This window comes from Pan troglodytes, chromosome 21 (assembly GCF_028858775.2).
Source record: "Pan troglodytes isolate AG18354 chromosome 21, NHGRI_mPanTro3-v2.0_pri, whole genome shotgun sequence".
In the NCBI taxonomy this organism is placed as follows: Eukaryota; Metazoa; Chordata; class Mammalia; order Primates; family Hominidae; genus Pan; species Pan troglodytes.
Genome location: NC_072419.2, coordinates 47280413 through 47294593, shown reverse-complemented (window position 1 = coordinate 47294593; position 14181 = coordinate 47280413). Strand labels below are relative to the sequence as shown.

Genomic DNA, 14181 nt, shown 5'->3' with positions numbered 1-14181 from the left:
ACTCTACAAAAAAATACAAAAACTGGCGGGGTGTGGTGGCATGTGCCTGTAGTCCCTGCTACTCGGGAGGCTGAGGTGGGAGGATCACCTGAGCCCGAGAAGGAGGTCGAGGCTGCACTGCACTCCAGCCTGGGCAACAGAGTGAGACCTGGTTTAAAAAAAACAAAAAACAAACCAACAAAAAACACTGCACTCCAAAACGCTACACTTCTAACAGGGATTGCTGCTTCCATTCTTGGCCCTCTCGTAAACTGCATTCCAACAATTGCCAAAGTGATCTTCTCAATATGCTAATCTAACCATTACTCCTTTGTGGATATTGCCACATCTATTACCACTTTCACTATTATTATTTCATATTTTAATTGATCTCCTTTTTATTTACCTTCATCCTAAGTGTTATCTGTGAAATAATATCTATGAAATCATTTGGAAGTAAATATGAAAACTGTTCATCCAGTGGACCATCAGTATCTTTATCACATCTAATGTTTACCATCACATGTTTACCATTAGTTGTGTTTACCACATCTTGTGAATGCTTCAAGATCAACCTAAATATCACTTTTTCAAAGTGACTCTCCGGCGCACTACTGACCCTGCTTCCACTGGCTGACCAAGGGTGCCTTATAGGCCAGGCGCGGTGGCTAACGCCTGTAATCACAGCACTTTGGGAGGTCAATGTGGATCAATCACTTGAGGTCAGGAGTTCAACAACAGCCTGGCCAACATGGTGAAACCCTGTCTCTACTAAAAATACAAAAATTAGCAGAGTGTGGTGGTTCACACCTGTAATCCCAGCTACTCGGGAGGCTGAGGCAGGAGAATCGCTTGAACCTGGGAGGCAGAGGTTGCAGTGAGCCGAGACTGCAACACTGTACCCCAGCCTGGGCAACAGAGCGAGTGAGTCTCAAAAAATAAATAAACAAATAAAAATAAAAGGTGCCTTATAGTATCTATCTCCTTTGTAACACTTATGACACTTGTTATTAAGTTACAAATGGAGTAATTGGTTTCCTGTCTATTTCCCCTATAGCAAGCAAGGTCTGTGAGAGGGGGGAATCTTGTCCATCTTGCCTACCACTGAATTCCCAGCACCCAGCAACAGGACCTCCTACAGAAGAGGTGCTCAAGAAATGGGCAAATCAAAGCAGGTTACCCTGCTTTGGTTAGGAGCACACATTTGGAAGTCAAATCAACTTAGGTTTGAATTCTGCTCTGCTGTTTGTTACCTGTGTGATATCAGGCAAGTTGTTTAACTTCTCTGAGTCCCTGTTTCCTCATCCACTCCATGGTGATCATTGTGACTATCAAAAAATAATTGTTTGAGGGCAGGCACCTAGTAAGTGCTGAGTCTTGGATTCATACTCAGGTCGGCCTGACTCCAAAGCTATACTCTTTCTCTGAAGCAAGCTGCCAGAGCCAGTTTTGCCTTGCTGTTGGTGTCTCTTCTCATACTCTTCCCATCTCAGGATCAATCCCTGGCCAGAAGATGAGGCATCTGCTTGCTGCAGTGAGTCCAAGATAATTTGAGGACGGCCTTCAGGAATAACAGTGCATCCACACTACTCCACTCTCCCAACCCCCCCGTTTCCCAGGGAGAATCTGCATTTGCTTTTTTTTCTTTTTTTTTTTTTTTTGAGATGGAGTCTCTGTCACCCAGGCTGGAGTGCAGTGGTGCCATCTGGGCTTACTGCAACCTCCGCCTCCTGGGTTCAAGCAATTATCCTGCCTCAGCCTCCCGGGTAGCTGGGATTACAGCCACGCACCACCACACCCAGCTAATTTTTGCAATTTTAGTAGAGACAAGGTTTCACTATGTTGGTCAGGCTGGTCTCAAACTCCTGACCTCGTGATCTGCCCACCTTTGCCTCCCAAAGTGCTGGGATTACAGGCATGAGCCACCGTACCCAGCCTGCATTTGCTTTCCAGGTCCCTCCAAAGAAGACTAGGTAGGCATGAAAACAGCACAGACTTCACAATGGCAGACCGAGGACATCTCGTGCACAGACATGGAAATATCCGGGCAGTCTTGTCACAGGCTGAACTTCTCTGCCAGCATGTGTGGCTGGCAGTGCTCAGAGGTTGACTGACCTACTCTGTCTTACAGAGACCACTCCTGACTCCTAACACTTCAAACACATGTCCCCACCATACGGTACTTGAGGAGATTATTGATAGTGCATGGACAAGCATTTTAATTCTAATAGATATGTATTTCAATGTGTATGAGAAAAAATAACCATTGTTTTAAGGATATAACTGGGATGAGGCTTTTTTAAAAAGTGATTGATTTACATAAAAACATATAGGAATAGTGCACAGAGCGGACATATAAGACAAACTCCAGGAAGGCTATAGGCAAATAAATAAGGTTTGGGAAACACTGCTTTAAATCAAGACTGTTCACTCATGGACCATCCCAACCCTTATAAAAATAACTAGCAGGTGAAAACTGGTAGTGTAGGTCTGTCTCCAAAGTATGCATTGGGAACAGTGGACGGTTTATAGATAATCCACTAAAAGAAGAGCTCCACATACAAATACATACATTATTATATTTACAGTTAAACAGGTTTTTTCCCAGGTGCCTTCTCAGGGTCTTCCATATGTAAATACTTACGTGACTCTTGAAAAGAGGGACATGGTGTGCAGCATCTCCAAAATGTAGGCAAACCCGGCCAGGAGCAGTGGCTCATGCCTGTAGTGCCAGCACTTTGGGAGGCCGAGGGCGGGGGTGGATCACCTGAGGTCAGGAGTTCGAGACCAGCCTGGTCAACATGGTGAAAACTCGTCTCTACTAAAATTACAAAAATTAGGCCGGGCGCAGTGGCTCACGCCTGTAATCTTAGTACTTCGGGAGGCCAAGGCAGGCAGATCACCTGAGGTCAGGACTTTGAGACCTGCCTGGCCAACATGGTGAAACCCTGTCTCTACTAAAAATACAAAAATTAGCTGAGCATGGTTGGCACACACCTGTAATCCCAGCTACTTGGGAGACTGAGGCAGGAGAACTGCTTGAATCCTGGAGGCAGAGGTTACAGTGAGCCAAGATGGTGCCACTGCACTCCAGCCTGGGTGACAGAGCGAGACTCCATCTTGGAAAAAAAAATGTAGGTAAATCCAAAAATACTTTTTTCCAGACTACCTCTTGAGACTTGGGCTTTTTGGGGGTGGTAGAGAGGGTGCACCATTCCTGGAGGTACTGCAATCCAGGCCAATGTGTAGAGTGGACAGAGCAAGCTCCTATTCCATCTCCTTGCTCCAAAAATCTATTTATTGTATTATCCTCAGATAGAGGATGTATCAGATATTAAACTGGTAAGAACAGATACTGCACATGATCTTAGCCAGAAGGCCAAGAAGCAATGAGACTTGAGCTTTTTGAAATGACTGAACCTCGAGACTCTTGATCTAGGTTGTCACCCAAGATCTAGTTCTTATTCATCTGATTCCGACTCTCTTAGGCTAGTTATCAACCTGGCCCAACTCTTGTCTCCCAGAACTGAACACCTCTAGCGTTGTCTAAACAACTCTTGCTTTTCAGGGACCCATCCATCTGCACACTTTCCCCGGACTGCAAGATTATGGAGGAACAAGATACACAAATACACAGATGTGCTGCTACAGTTGTTTGGACCAGGATGGGCACTTGATCCAAGCTGAGCCACTCAGGTTAACTTCCTTAAGGTTCTAGAATTCAGAAGAAAAGAGTGGTTCCATCTGTATTCTTGTGGATAGATCTGTAGTATGTAGATTAGGGAGCTGCTCCTGGCGATACTTGCTGTCGGATGGGCCAGAGAAACCTGGAGGTGGGGGAGGATATAGGAGAAAGTGGGTGGAGGAAGAGAAGAGATAAGAGATAGAAGTCCCTCCTGCCAGATGGCTCACACCTGTAAGCCTAACACTTTGGGAGCCTGAGGCGGCTGGATCATTTGAGCCTAGGAGTTTGAAGCCAGCCTATGCAACATGGCAAAATTCTGTCTCTACAAACAAAAATTAGCTGGGCATAGTGGTGTGTGCCTGTAGCCTCAGCTACTAGGGAGGCTGAGGTGAGGAACACCTGAGAGGCTGAGGCAGCAATGAGCCAAGATCGTGCCACTGCACTCCAGCCTGGGTGACAGAGTGTCACCTTGTCTTAAAAAAGAGAGAGAGAGGACCCTGATGAATGAAGTTCAGGACCCTGGTTCCTACTTTCTCCTGAAGCCTGGTTGCATGGTTCCTGTTCTGGCACCTTTAAATTGATTCCCCCTTTTGCTTAATTGTACTCTGATGGGTTGGTCCTAATCTCTACTTGATTCCTGGGCACTCACAAGGCTTCTGTCATCCTTTTGGCACCCCCTCTGGGGCTATCATGCTGTGGAACAGGATGTCCCACCTGACGTTTTGACCCTTGGATGCTGGCACATTCTTGACTTTGCCAATTCTTTGACAGTGATGTCTTCTAGCAGCTCTCCCCGCCCATGCCTAAGAATCTGCTGCCCTTTCAAGATTCCGATACCCTTGGAAAAGAAACTGCTGGGTGCTCAAGAAAGGAGATTCAGGCTGGTGATCTCAGGAACAACCAGAAAAGCTCTTTGCCTCCTAGAATGAAACAGCTCAGCAACAGTTGAGATGTGTGGAATAAAAAGGTCAGAATCAGGCCGGGCGCAGTGGCTCACGCCTGTAATCCCAGCACTTTGGGAGGCCAAGGCGGGCGGATCACCTGAGGTCGGGAGTTCGAGACCAGCCTGACCAACATGGAGAAACCTCTCTCTACTAAAAACACAAAATTAGCCTGGCGTGGTGCTGCACGCCTGTAATCCCAGCTACTAGGGAGGCTGAGGCAGGAGAATCGCTTGAACCTGGGAGGTGGAGGTTGCAGTGAGCCGAGATTGCGCCATTGCACTCCAGCCTGGGCAACGAGAGGGAAACTCCATCTCAAAAAAAAAAAAAAAAAAAGGTCAGTATCAATAAGAAAGCTGGCAACTCTTGAATTATGAAATGAGAGGCAGTCAAGCAACAAAGATGTAGGATCCTGGCCATGTGACTTGGGGCAAGAAAAGTAGTCCACTTGCATCTCCATTGTCTTCCTGCCAGAATACATCCTAAATGAGGACATTTATTCATTCAACCAGTATTCCCTGAGGAATGAAGGCAAATAGGTACTACTTACCTATTTGAGGTTGGTAGGTCCTATACTAAGCCCTAGAGATATAGCTATTTATAAGACCTAATCCTCATTTTGGAAGAGTGCCTAGTCTGATAATGAGACAGGGGTATTCTCCAACTGTAACACTAAGGTATAAGGAATAATAGGGAAGAGGAGGCCAACCACCAGTTGCTGTGGGAACTCTTGAGTAAAGGAGCACATCCAACTCACCAGTGGTGGTGGGGGCAATATTAGGAAAGGTTTCTAGTTGGACACTATTCTTGAAAGATGAGGGGTTGCTAGCCCGTGGAAGAGAAGAAAAGATATTGCAAGAAGAGAGGCAATATATGCAGAGCCATAGCTTTGGTCAGGATGGAGCAGAGGGTAAAAGTGAAGATATAACCAATGTAGGCTGGGCAGGTGGGAGAGGCCCTCCCAGTTCCGGTGGAGATACTGCAAGGTGAACTATGACAGGGTTTTAAACAGGCATGAGAACAATCATAGGCAGCAGAGGGGGAACAGTTTGGTGGAACTGACACTGGAAATAGGCAGATTAGCTCAGAGGTCCAGGGAGACCATTGTGTTTCAGAAGCAACCTTAATCATGGAAGATCATTTGGAATACCTGAAGATAGAAAGTATCTGTACCTGTGACGGGGACAGAAGGATTTGGCCTGTGTCAAGGGTATAGCCCAAAGAGAAGTTGTGAAGCAGCTCTCTCTGAATCCCCCTCTCTCAATGTGTGCTGCTGGGACATCCTGCGGCTGCCTGAGTCCAGCTGCCTCCAGCTAGAGAACCAGCAGGCAGTGGGAGGCATAGAGGCAGAGACCAGGCTCCAGGAAACACTGGAAGATTCTAGGAGTGAGAGAAGCTCCCAGATGCCTCAGCATGACTCCCCAAGAAAATGGAACAGAAGTAGCTGCCTCATTCAGTAACCAGCAGGTGATCCTTTAGCCAAAGTTGGGTTTTGAAAAGGCCTACTTCCCCATCCTCCCTCTCCACAAGCCCTCCAAGTCCTCAGTCCCCTCCCTTCCACCTCCTCAAAGCCTAGTTCACTCGAGCATCTTCTCTCCCTCCTGCATGGCAACTTCTCCTCCTCCCAGTTTTCCTCCTTGACCCTGTTAAAATTCATGTCTCACGTTAATTGGTTGCTTACCATGTCTCTGCCCTGTGCTGAGTGCTTCACGTACATTTTCATATAATCATTGCAATAACCATATGAAACAGGGGCTACTTGTCCCACCATTTTAGACAAGGAAACTGAGACTTAGGAAAGTTAAGTAAGTTAACTTGCCCAAAGTCACACAGCTATTGAGTGGTGGGGCTATGATTTGAACTTAAGCAGTGTGTGTATGGAGCCCAGTCTTAGAACCCCTAACCTGCTTCCCAAGTTGTCCTTAGGTCACTGTTGCCCTCACCTGTGTTTGAAAGATTCAGAAAGGACAGTCTACACTGTCCTTTCTTAAATGAATGTCTCCAGCCTTGACTCCTTTTTAGAACCATAGAAATATTTACCCATATGCCTATTTCATGTGTCCACTTGATGACTCCCACAGCCCTTTGGTCCTGGGTTCAGCTTTTCTCCTGAAACTGCCCTTCGCTTCTATGGTCTCTGCTTAGCGAATAGCTCTATTCCTCCCAGTCACTCAGGCTCAGAACCTTGAAGCCTCTTGAGTTAACCCTTGATCCTGTCCTCCACATCCCACTGGTGGCTACTACCTGTATGGAATCTGCCCAAGACTTTCTTTTGTAATTGTCCCTCCTTCCCCAGGTTCTCATTGCATCCTGACCCTTCTTTGGCTTCCCTGCATCACACACACACACACACACACACACACACACACACACACACACACACAATCAACTATAAGCCAGGTACTAAGCTAGTATTAGGAATTCAGCCGTGAACTAGAAAGACAAGGCCCCTGCTCTCAAGGAGCTCAGGTCTGGTGGGTGAGACAGAGAAGGGAACAAGTAATTGTCACTTACTGTGATGAGTGCCTCGAGGATAAAGTACAGTGTGTTTGCGGTAGGAGCCCTTTAGAAGAACTGCCATCCAGAATTACAGAGTCAGGCACGGATTTCCAGTGGAAATGGCACTTAAACTTAGGTCTCAAAATGGAAACAGAAGTCAGCCAGGTAAAGGTTGGGGAGAATAAAGAAGGCAAGTGAGGGAGACAAGCACTCAAGGCCAAGAGAACAGATGGGCAAAAATTTGGAAACTGGAAAGAGCAGGGTTTATGTGGGGAACTGCTGGTAATTCAGTATGGCTAAGGGGTAGAGGGTGAAGAGGAGTAGTGAGAGATGAAGCTGGAGAGGTAAGCAAGGCCCAGTTCATGCAGGGTCTCTAAGGCATTTGCAGTTTATCTTCATAGCACTGGGAAGTCACTGAGAGTTGCTATGAGCAATGGAGGAACATAATATGTGTTTTAGAAAATATTACCTACAGGCCAGGCATAGTGGCTCATGCCTGTAATCCTAGCACCTTGGGAGGCTGAGGTGGGCAGATTGCCTGAGCTCAGGAGTGTGAAACCAGCCTGGGCAACATGGCGAAATCCCGTCTCTACTAAAAATACACACACACACACACACACACACACACACACACACATAAATTAGCTGGGTGTGGTGGCACACACCTATAATTGCTTAAACCTGGGAGGCAGAGGTTGCAGTGAGCTGAGATTGCACCATTGCACTCCAGCCTGGGCGACAGAGCAAGACGCTGTCAAAAAAAAAAAAAAAAAAAAAAAAAAGAAAGGAAATGGATTTAAAGTATTCAAGACTTGAGGCTTGGCTAGGCATGGTGGCTCACACCTGTAATCTCAATGCTTTAGGAGACCAAGATGGAAGGATTGCTTGAGCCCAGGAGTTCAAGACCAGCCAAGGCAAGATAGCAAGACCTCATCTCTCCCCGCAAAAATGTTTTTCAAATTAGTCAGGCATGGGAGTATGCACATGTAGTCCTAGCTAGGCAGGAGACTGAAGTGCGGGGATTACCTGAGCCCAGGAGTTTGAAGTTACAGTGAGCTGTAATCATGCCACTGCACTCTACAGAGTGAAAGAGTGAGACCGTGTCTCTAAAACAGAACAAAACACTACACAAAGCTTGTTAGAATACAGTTAAGAGGTTATTGTCATCATTGAGGCAAAAATGATGATGATGGCCCTGATCAGCAAAAAAGCCATGAGGATGGAGAGAAGTGTATGTGTTTGGGGGATATTCATGACATCGGGTTGATGTATTAGTGATTGATTATATATACAAAGGAAAGGGAGTGGGGGAGTCAAGGATGAGGATGGCAGTGCATTCACAAAGACAGGGAACACTTGGGATCTGTTTTAAGGAAAGGTGATGAGTTCATTCTGTACATGTTGAGTTTGAAGTGTCTGTGGGTTAGCTGAGTCAAGATGTCTAATAGGCAGCTGAATACGTGAGTTTGGAGCTCAGGAGAGGGACTGCAGGTTATTAGTATCATGGTAGTACCTGGAGTTAATTACACTAGATGACATCATTTGGGAGGGCCTGGAAGGACAGCCTTATTTTAGGAATGGGCCTGAGTTAGGAATGAAATAGAAGGTAAGGAAGTGGAGATAGCAAGTTTGAACAAGTCATTCAAGAGATTTAGCTACAAACAGTAGGCAGAACATAATGCAGCAACTAAAGTAGCCTGCGTTAAGAGAGGGTTTTTGTTTCTTTGTTTATGATGGACATGACACACTCATGTCTAATAGGAGGGTCTGCAATTTCCAGTTCAGGGCCTTTTGGCTCATGCCAGCACCCTTGACAAAGTACTAGCACAGTTGATATGCCAGGAACTCTGGGTCAGATAAAGAGTGAGGTCCGTTCGGAGGAGACACCCCTCTTTGCCTCTAAGAGGTGACAAGCTGCTTCCAACCTCACCTCTAAGATTCTGGTACCTTTCCCACAGGAACTCACTTGAGGATTGACTCACAGAACTAGTTTTTCAGGATGGCTCATGCAGGCCCCTGAGGATATTCTCCTCCCAAAGGACAGAGTCCAGGCCTACAGGGTCTGTCCCTACCTTTCCAGGATCAGCTATGGGTGCCTGGAAAGGGGCCTGGCAGAACAGACACCAGCTCTGGTGGTGGAACTAGAGAAAGACACTCAGAGCCCAGGAAGATGGAAGTTCCTCATCAGATTCTGTAGTCAAGTTCCACTGACATTCCCTGATGCCTATTTGGTGCCAGGCCCGGCTAGTAGTTCTGTGATGAACTCAACATGGCTTCCACCTGGAGGTAGAGAAAATAGACAATTACAATACAGAGTTCTGGGACCTTGTGAGAGAGCCCTCAGGGCTGGAAAGCCAGGAAGACTCTTCCTTGGGAGCCCAGCCTTAAGGGTTTGATGGGAGAAAGATAATGCTAAAAACTCTAAATTCTCCCACTGACCCAGAACTTAGCTTTCCTTCTATTTTTGGAAAACATAACCTAATAATTTAAACAATCTATTTAAAACATTTTTTTTTTCTTCTGTGGACTTTTCCCTTCATGGTGAGCATTTGGGTTCAAAGGGGGAGACAGAACTTAGGGAAAATATTTGCACAAGTCCTTACAGAATGTTCAAACCTAGCCTTCGAACACCCAAACTAAAAGCAGGTGAGGCCCCCACTGCTGGATGTTGGATAGCCCCGGGGCTCAATCCTCAGACCTTTTTCCTTTGTCCTCTTGATTCACTATCTTATTCACTCCTGTGGCTTTAAATACCAACTATATACTGAGAAGTTCTAAGTTCATACCTAAAATCAGGGCCTTGCCCCCAGGTGTCAAACTTATGTATCCAGCTGCCTACCTAATATTCCTATTTGGACTTCCAACAGACTTCTTAAACATAATGTGTCCCAAATCAACCCTCTATCTTTCCTCTCAAGCCTGTTCCTCCTTTGGTCTTCCCCAATCATAGTTAATGGCTCAGGTCATCCTTGACTTTTTTTTTTTTTTTTTTTTGAGACAGAGTCTCGCTCTGTTGCCCAGGCTGGAGTGCAGTGGCAACATCTCGGCTCACTGCAACCTCCACCCCCCAGGTTCAAGCAATTCTTCTGTCTCAGCCTCCTGAGTAGCTGGGACTACAGTTGCACACCACCATGCCCGGCTAATTTTTGTATTTTTAGTAGAGACAGGGTTTCACCATATTGGTCAGGCTTGTCTCGAACTCCTGACCTGTCGATCTGCCCACCTTGGCCTCCCAAGGTGCTAGGATTACAGGCGTGAGCCACCACGCCCCGCATCCTTGACTCTGTTTTGCCTGCCTACTCCCCCTTATCCAATTTGTCAACAAATCCTGTTGACTTCACCTTCAAATATCCTGATGTTAACCATTTCTCACCATGCCCTTTGCTTTCACTTTAGCCCAAATTGCCATCATCTCCACCTGGTTTAATGTGGGAGTCTCCTAACTGGTGTCCTCTGCTCTATGTTTGTCATCTCATGGTATATAGTCAGAACAAGTGATCCTTTAAAACAGAGTGGTCCTATTTAAGACTTGAGATCCTGGCCAGGCATGGTGGCTCATGCCTGTAATCTCAGCACGTTCAGAGGCCAAGGTAGGAGGATGACTTAGAGCCAGGAGTTCAAGATCATCCTAGGCAACAGTGAGATACTATTTCAACGAACATTTTTAAAAATTCAGCTGGGCCTGGTGGCACATGTTTCTAGTCCCAGTTATTCAGGAGGCTGAGGCAGAAGGATCTCAAGCCCAGTAGTTTGAGGCTGCAGTGAGCTATGATCATACCACTGAACTCCAGCCTGGGTGACAGAGGAGACCTTGTCGGTTAAAAAAAAAGAAAAGAAAAGAAAAGAAAAGAAAAGAAAAAGGGCTGGGCACAGTGGCTCACACCTGTAATCCCAGCACTTTGGGAGGCTGAGGTGGGCAGGTCACCTGAGGTCAGGAATTCGCGACCAGCCTGGCCAACATGGTGAAACCCCATCTCTACTAAATACACAAAAAATTTAGCCAGGCGTGGTGGCGGGCGCCTGTAGTCCCAGCTATTTGGGAGGCTGAGGCAGGGTGAATTGCTTAAACCTAGGAAGCTGAGGCTGCAGTGAGCAGAGATTGCACCACTGCACTCCAGCCTGGGCCACAGAGTGAGACTCCATCTCAAGAAAAAAAAAAAAAAAAGAAAGAAAGAAGAAGGTCGGGTGCGGTGGCTCATGCCTGTAATCCCAGCACTTTGGGAGGCTGAGGCAGGTGGATCACCTGAGATCAGGAGTTCGAGACCAGCCTGACCAACATGGTGAAACCCCGTCTCTACTAAAAATACAAAATTAGCCAGGCATGGTGGCACATGTCTGTAATCTCAGCTACTTGGGAGGCTGAGGGAGGAGAATTGCTTAAACTCAGGAGGCAGAGGTTGCAGTGAGTCAAGATTGCACCATTGCACTCCAGCCTGGTCAATAGAGTGAGACTCTTTCCTGAAACAAAACAAAACAAAACAAAACAAAAAGTAAGATCCTGTCACTCTTCTGTGCAAAACTCTCCGGTGGCTCCCATCTCATTCAGGGTAAAGTCAAAGACTTACAATGGCCCCAAGGCCCTGCCACACCTGCTCCCCTCCAAGGCCTCCCTTGACCTCATCTGCTGGTGCTGTACACCTTGGTCACCTCTTTCCAGCCACTCTGGGCTCTGTAAAAGCCTATCACACACCACTCATTCTCCAGCATTAGCCTTTTCATTTGTGGATCTTTCTACCTCGAACGTCCTTCCTCCAGATATCTCCATGGCCTAGTGCCTCTCTTCTTTCAGATCCTTGCTAAACTAAGACAGGCCCTGACTACTGTATTTAAAATTACAACCCCCTTCCCTCAGTTCTTCCCTCTTTCCATCCCTCCTTTATTTGTCTCCAATGCACTTGTCACCATTTGGCCTACGGAATATTTTGCTTATTGTTTTCCCCGTGTAGTATGTAATCTTGATGACAGTAGCAATTCTTATCAGTTTATTTATTTATTTATTATTTTTGAGACAAAAATAATATTATTTTGTCACCCAGGCTGGAGTACAGCAGTACAACCATGACTCACTGCAGCCTTGACCTCCTAGACTCAAACAATCTTCCCACTTCAGCCTGCTGAGCAGCTGGGGCTACAGGTGTGCACCAACATGCTCAGCTAATTGTTTATATTTTGTAGACACAGAGTCTTCCTATGTCGCCCAGATTGGTCTCAAACTCCTGAGCTTAAAGGTGTTCTGCTTTGATATCCCAAAGTGCTAGGATTACAGGCATGAGCCACCGTGCCCGGCTTTCTCAGTTTATTTAGTGCCACATTTCTACCATCCACAGAAGTGCCTGACACACATAAGATACTCAATTAACATTTGTTGAATAAATGAATTATGGGCTGCAACAGGCTCCTAATATGTGTCAAGCAGAGGCCTGGAATGTACCAGAAAACTCCTTATAGTGAATAACATGGTTCCCATTTTTTTTTTTTTGAGATGGAGTTTCGTTCTTGTTGCCCAGGCTGGAGTGCAATGGCACAATCTTGGCTCACTGTGACCTCCGCTTCCTGGGTTCAAGTGATTCTCCTGCCCCAGCCTCCCGAGCAGCTGAGATCACAGGTGCGAGCCAACACGCCCAGCTAATTTTTTTGTTTTTAGTAGAGATGGGATTTCTCCATGTTGGCCAGGCTGTTCTGGAACTCCTGACCTCAGGTGATCCACACTCCTCGGCCTCCCAAAGTGCTGGGATTACAGGTGTGAGCCACCGCACCCGGCCATGATTCCCACTTTGCAGATAAGAAGATTGAGGCTTAAGGCTGAGTGTGGTAGCTCACGCCTATAATCCTAGCACTTTAGGAGGCCAAGGCGGGTGGATCACCTGAGATCAGGAGTTTGAGACCAGCCTGGCCAACATGGCAACACCTCGTCTCTATTAAAAATATAAAAATTAGCTGGACGTGGTGGTTCACACCTGTAATCCCAGCTATTTGGGAGGCTGAGGCAGGAGAATGGCTTGAACCTGGGAGGTGGAGGTTGCAGTGAGCCCAGATCATACCATTCACTCCAGCCTAGGCTAAAGAGCAAAACTCTGTCTCAAATAATAAATAAATAAATAAATAAATAAATAAAATAAAAAGAAGACAGACTTGGGGAAGTATGAGTGCCCTTTTCCTCTGTTCCTATAGCAACTTGCGCATGGCCCCAGTCTCAGCACCTATCATACTGCACTCTCATTATCCATTTCCTCAACTAGATGTAAGATTTTATTTTATTTTATTTTTGAGATGGAGTCTTGCTCTGTCGCCCAGGCTGGAGTGCAGTGGTGCGATCTCGGCTCACTGCAAGCTCCGCCTCCTGGGTTCATGCCATTCTCCTGCCTCAGCCTCCTGAGTAGCTGGGACCACAGGCACCCACCACCACGCCCGGCTAATTTTTAAAAATTTTTTTTATTTTTTAGTAGAGACGGGGTTTCAGCGTGTTAGCCAGGATGGTCTCGATCTCCTGATCTCATGATCTGCCCGCCTTGGCCTCCCAAAGTGCTGGGATTACAGGCGTGAGCCATGGCACCCAGCTAGATGTAAGATTTTTAAGTTCAGGGACTATTCTATCTTTTATTTATTGTTGCATCTCCAACACCTGGCAGAAAGGTGGGCACATAATAGGTGCTTAAGAAATATTTGTTGCATGAATACATGAATGAAATGGGAAAGTCAGGGTACAAACTCACAAATTTCAAAAAGAAAAGTCTCTGCCCACCCCACCCCCCTCTGCCCTAGAGTGTTCCTGAAACAGCCACAGAGCCAACAGTTAAGTCCCTCCCCCTGGCAGAGTGCCTTCTTGCAAATCCTCACCCACAGAATCAGAAGTATTTTAGATGGGGAGAAGTATACACTGGCTGACAGTTCTTTCCCATCACACCAGGCAAACGGAAATCATTTCTCCAGTCAATCCCTGCCAGTCTTCTAGAGTCAAGGTCTCTCTTATTCCTTGCCTCCTGATCTGCAGTCCGCTTCCCTAGTTTCCCCAATCCTCAGCTGCTGGGTCGGGCTCCCTGCCCATCCATCCACTCACCCAGCCTTCAGCCAACAGCC

The 14181-nt window shown here is 46.5% G+C and overlaps 1 non-coding gene across 1 annotated transcript; it reads right to left on the bottom strand.

Annotated features, from left to right (window-relative positions):
• Positions 1–3180: 3180 nt before the first annotated feature.
• On the bottom strand, positions 3181–3370 carry LOC112206607 (U2 spliceosomal RNA). Its single transcript, XR_002941018.1, has one exon. It is a non-coding gene; the product is annotated as a U2 spliceosomal RNA (small nuclear RNA).
• Positions 3371–14181: the final 10811 nt, after the last annotated feature.